This window comes from Mus pahari, chromosome 22 (genome assembly GCF_900095145.1).
Source record: "Mus pahari chromosome 22, PAHARI_EIJ_v1.1, whole genome shotgun sequence".
Classification (NCBI taxonomy): Eukaryota; Metazoa; Chordata; class Mammalia; order Rodentia; family Muridae; genus Mus; species Mus pahari.
Window position 1 is genome coordinate 8,003,577 of NC_034611.1, and position 5,875 is coordinate 8,009,451.

The 5,875-nt window shown below is 43.7% G+C and overlaps 1 pseudogene; it reads left to right on the plus strand.

Moving 5' to 3' along the window:
• LOC110339013 overlaps positions 1–3,948 on the plus strand; it is a 36,017-nt pseudogene extending 32,069 nt beyond the window's left edge.
• Positions 3,949–5,875: the final 1,927 nt, after the last annotated feature.

Consider the following 5,875-nt stretch of genomic DNA (forward strand, 5'->3'; position numbering starts at 1 on the left):
TGCACAGACTAACCACTGATGAACCGTGGATACAATATGACTCTCTCACCTGCTCTGGCAGACAGAGCCCTCACAGGTGGCCACCTTTCCTCTGGTGAGGAAGGTNCCCAAATTTCTGGAGCCCAAAACAGGGTCTGTCCCAGAAGTTAGGTTGCTTCTGTCTGTCCCAAAGCTGTGCAGCTTCTGTGGTCCACAGTCTCGCCAGTGCAGACTGAAGCCTAGGCGTACCGGAGCAAAGATGGCTCTCCTTCTGGCTCAGGCCTTGAGACTCCTCCTGGGCGGACACCCTTCCTCAGGTGGGAAAGGTACTGGATGACTGGAGCCAGAAACGGGATCTTTCCCAGAAGCTATGTTGCTTCTGCAGGCCGCCACACACCGGAGCAAAGATGGCTCTCTTATCAGCTCTCCTGTGGCAGGAATGGTGCCGGATGTCTGGAGCCAGAAATGGAGTCTGTCCCAGCAGCTGTGTCACTTCTGCAGGCCACCCTCTCCTCGGCAGTGCACCGGAGCAAAAATCTGTTCCTATTTCTACTACAAATCCAACTACCATGGAGGTATAATTAACCAGATCAGGAGCAGTACCATTGTAGTTTGGATCTTAAATGTCCCCAAGGGCCATTTTGGGGCTTGGTTCTCAATTGAGAGGAAACTTTATAAAACCTTGAAGAGATGGAACCAACAGGAAAGAAGGAAAGGTCACTAGCAGATGTGTCCTTCAAGGTGCTATTAGGGCCTGGGCTGAGTCTCTTATTTCTTTTCGAATCTGACTACCAGGAAGTAAACAAATGTTCTCCATTATATGATTCTGCCATTTTATTCTGCCTCATAATAAGCTCAGAGCTCAATCATTGACATTAGATGGAAACTATTATCCAAAATACTCCCTTCCCCTTAAATTGATTTTGCCTTGATTTTCCTAACATATATGTGTAACAACTTTCCATTTTAACTTCATGTGCTAAGAAGAGTAGTTGTATGGTGCTAACATGTGAGGGAGGAGTTGTATGCACCACAACCAGTGTCTGCTAAAGCATTCCTGGAGGAACAGAAGAGAAATATGGCCAATACAAGACATTCTAGAGGGGCACTGTGGACCCTGTCCAAGAATGAAGGGGAGACTTTATTTGAAATGGCATCAATATTAGACAATGACTTGTATTGTCTGTAGCTCTTGGGATGGTTGTGGTATTAATAATCTTCTTAGAAACAAAGATTGATGGACTGTGCTTAAGCGTGTTGCTTATGGACTGAACATCCCTAGATAGCATCCTTATGTGTTCTGTTGTTTATGTACAGAAAGTTTGGAGTATCTTTATTCTCCTAAGAATAAAGTCTGGCAGTGTAGTCCAGGCTAAGGGGTAAGGTTTACCTTTTCTTATCACTCATAGTTGCTGTATTCAGAATTTGATTTTCAAGAACAGATTTAAATAGAGAATATTGTTGAATACCTCTGGCTGATCAAGATAAGGAGAAATACACAGAATCTTATCTGTAGACTAAGAATGCAAACAATAATAGAATTAGCAAATGCTTCTTGAGATCTTACATTGTGTTACCAGTATTCAATCTGTGTTCTTTGCAACAAATCCGGTACTGCAAATCCTGCAAAGAGGGATTTGTTGTTGCTGTGGCAAAATATTTTAGAAAACTATTTGGCAAAGGGTGATTTATTTTGGCAAGATGGGTATTCTTGCACCAGATTCTTTTTGCTCCCCTTTATTATATCCCTATCTCTAACATATTGCATGGTAGTTTACACATTCAGGGACTATCTCCCTTAACCTTCTCTAGAAGTGATCTTTATGAACATACAAGAGGCAAACTACTAAGATTAGTACATCAATTCAACAATCAAGATTAACAATCACAATACTTACCCCATTTCCATTTATGAAAAGAAGTGGAGGGCATGTTCATTATCTTATTCCTTTCTGCTCTTTGAGACTGCTGAGAAAGCATCTCTGAAGGCTCTCATAACCCTGCCATCTTGTCTAAGTCAGAGTCTCCCAAGGAATCGGAAAATCTGTGAAGCACTTCATCAGAGGGCTGAGCTTCGAAACAACCGACAAGAGTCTGAGGAGCCATTTTGTGCAATGGGGAACACTAACTGACTATGTGGTAACTAGAGATCCAAACACCAAGAGATCCAGGGACTTTGGGATTGTCACATACACCACTGTAGAAGAAGTGGATTCTATCATGAATGTAAGACCACACAAGGTAGATGGAAGAGCTGTGGAACCTAAGAGGGCTGTGTCAAGAGAAGATTCTCAGAGACCAGGGGCTCACTAAACTGTGAAAAAGATCTTTGTTGTTGGTATTAAAGAAGACACTGAAGAACATCACCTATGAGATTATTTTGAGCAGTATGGGAAGAGTGAAGTAATAGAAATTATGACTGACAGAGGCAGTGGAAAAAAGAGGGGATTTGCTTTTGTCACCTTTGATGACCATAACTGTGGGAACTAAAAGGGGGCAGGGGGGAGGGAGGATAGCCCGTGTCTGACCAGAGTTCCTCCTGTGCTCTGGCAGGCAGATGCAGGAGGGCTGCAGGAAGATTTCTACTCAGCCCCACCTGGGCATCTAAGCCTCTGACCTCACTCGATGACAGGGGTGGGGGGTGGGGGTAGGCAGAGGGGGCGAGGAGTGGTTGTGGACAAGGGGCAGCCCAGAAACCAGGGGCCCCAGAGCAATACCTTGTAGCTTCTGGGTTATGGGAGACAGGGCTTAAGGAGAGAGGTTACCACACAGGCGAGAGTCTGTGCAGCAGCCTTGACTATCTATGGTTTTAGAGCTTTATTTTAGAAAGGCAGGGGGAAAGAGAGAAGGTAGAAAAGAGAGAGAGAGAGCGGCCATGATTAAAAGAAGACATAGGGGAAAGGGAGAGAGAGAAGAAAGGCTAAAGAGTAAGAGGGAGAGAGAGGAGAGAGGAGAGAGGAGAGGAGAAGACAAAGAGAGGGGAGTGAGAGAGAGAGGAAGGGCCAAACAGCCTCTCTTAAAGTATGCTGCTACCTTTTCTGTTGCTAGGTAACTGCGGAGGAGTTTAGCCTGAAGGTCAGAAGCTTGGGACATTGCCTACATGACTGCTAGCCATGCTACTCTTGTGGGGGCTGTGGGAGGTGGTAACTTAGACAGGAGCCAGAGTTCCAGGAGACATGAGAGAATTCCTTCCGTCCCATGTAGGTGACTTATCACCACCAGCTCTCAGGGTTCAGACCTCAGCTCCACTGGAGACCAGGGCATCTGTGTATAGACCAATGCCCAACACATGACTCTGTGGATAAGTTTGTAATTCAGAAATACCATACTGTGAATGGCCACAACTGTGAAGTAAGAAAGGCTCTGTTGAAGCAAGAGATGGCTAGTGCTTCATCCAGCCAGAGAGGTCGCAGTGGTTCTGGAAACTTTGGTGGTTGTAGAGGAGGCGGTTTTGGTGGCAATGATAATTTTGGTCAAGGAAGGAACCTCAGTGGTCATGGTGGCTTTGGTGGCAACTGTGGTGGTGGTGGATATGGTGGCAGTGGGGATGGCTATAATAGATTTTGCAATGACGGTGGTTATAGAGCAGGCAGCCCTGGTTACTCTGGAGGAAGCAGAAGCTATAGAAGTGGTGGACAGGCTATGGAAATCAGGGAAGAGGTTATGGCAGGAGTGGCAGCTATGACAGCCATAACAACAGAGGAGGCGGAGGCGGCTTTGGCGGTGGTAGTGGAAGCAATTTTGGAGCTGGTGGAAGCTACAATGATTTTGGCAATTACAACAATCGGTCTTCAGATTTTGGACTGATGAAGGGAGGAAACTTTGGAGGCAGGAGCTCTGGCCCTTATGGTGGTGGAGGCCAGTACTTTGCTAAACCACGGAACCAAGGTGACTATGGAGGTTCCAGCAGCAGCAGTAGCTATGGCAGTGGCAGGAGGTTCTAATTACATACAGCCAGGAAACAGCTTAGCAGGAGAGGACACCCAGAGAAGTGGCAGGGAAGCTGCAGGTTACAGCAGATTTGTGAACTCGGCCAAGCACAGTGGTGGCAGGGCCTAGCGGCTACAAAGAAGACATGTTTTCGACAATACTCGTGTGTGGGCAAAAACTCCAGGCCTGTATTTGTGACTAATTGTATAACAGGTTATTTTAGTTTCTGTTCTGTGGAAAGTGTAAAGTATTCCAACAAAAGGTTTTACTGTAGACCTTTTTCACCCATGCTGTTGATTGCTAAATGTAATAGTCTGATCATGACCTTGAATAAATGTGTGTGAGTGTTTGTATGTACATGCTTCCCTTCTTTTGTTTTACCTGGTGTTAGATTATTATTTCCTGTATTTTCATGTGTCTAATTAACCCAAGTTGGAGTTCTTTTTCTGGTACCTTCAGTAGAGCTCGATTTATGGACAGATGTTGTTTAAATTTGAATATATCATGGATTATCCTGTTGTTTCCATCCATGATGATTAAAATTTTTGCTAGGTATAGTAGTCTAGGATGGCATCTGTATTCTCTTAGAGTCTACACGACATTTTTCCAGCCCTCTGGCTTCTAGTGTCTCTACTGAGAAGCTTGGTGTAATTCTAATAGGTTTTTCTTTTTTGTGTTACTTGTTTTTTTTTTCCCTTGCAGCATTTAATATTCTTTCTTTGTTCTGTATGTTTAGTGTTTTGGTTATTTTATGGCAAGGGAATTTTCTTTTCTGGTCCAATCTTTGGTATTCTGTAAGCTTCTTGTACCTCTATAGACATCTCCTTCTGCGGGTTGGGAAATTTTTCTTCTATATTTTGCTGAAAATATTTTCTGGGGTTTGAGCTGGGACTCTTCTCCTTCTTCTGTTCCTATTATTCTTAGATTTGGTCTTTTTCATAGTGTCCCAGATTTACTGGATTTTTTTTTTTTTTTGAGTCAGGAACTTTTTAGATTTAACAGTTTCTTTGATGGATGAATCTATGTCTTCTATTATATCTTCAACACTTGATACTACCTTTTTCATCTCTTGTATTCCATTGGTGAGGCTTGCTTCTTATGTTTCTGTTCACTTACCTAGATTTTTAATTTCCAGAGTTCCCTCAGTTTGTGCTTTCTCTATTGCTTCTATTTGCATTTTCGGTCTTGAACAGTTTCATTTGTTTCCTTCAACTGTTTGGCTTTTTCTTGGATTTCTTTTAGGAATTTATTCATTTCCTCTTTAAGAACTTACATCATCTTCATAAAGTTGGCCTTAAGATTGTTTTCCTTTGCTTCAAGTGTGTTAGAATATTCAGTACATGCAGTAATAGGGTAGCTGGGCTCTGGTGGTAATGTATTACTTCAGCTGTTTTTGAATATATTCTTTTTTCTTTTTTTATTAGATATTTTCTTCATTTACATTTCAAATGGTATCCCCAAAGTCCCCTATACACCCCCCCCCCGCTCTGCTCCCTAACCTACCCACTCCCAATTCTTGGTCCTAGCGTTCCCCTGTACTGGGGCATATGATCTTCACAAGACCAAGGGCCTCTGCTCCCATTGATGGCCAACTAGGCCATCCTCTGCTACATATGCAACTAGGGTCACAGCTCTGGAGGTACTGGTTAGTTCATATTGTTGTTCCTCCTATAGGGTTGCAGACCCCTTTAGTTCCTTGGGTACTTTCTATAGCTCCTTCACTAGGTGCCCTCTGTTCAATTCAATAGATGATTGTGAGCATCCCCTTCTGTATTTGCCAGGCACTGGCACAGCCTCACAAGAGAGAGCTATATCAGGGTCCTGTCAGCAAAATCTTTCTAGCATAGGCACTAGTGTCTGGGTTTGGTGGTTGTATATGGGATGAATCCCCAGTTGGGGCAGTCTCTGGATGGTCCTTCCTTCCACCTCAGCTCCAAACTTTGTCTCTGTAACTCCTTCCATGGGT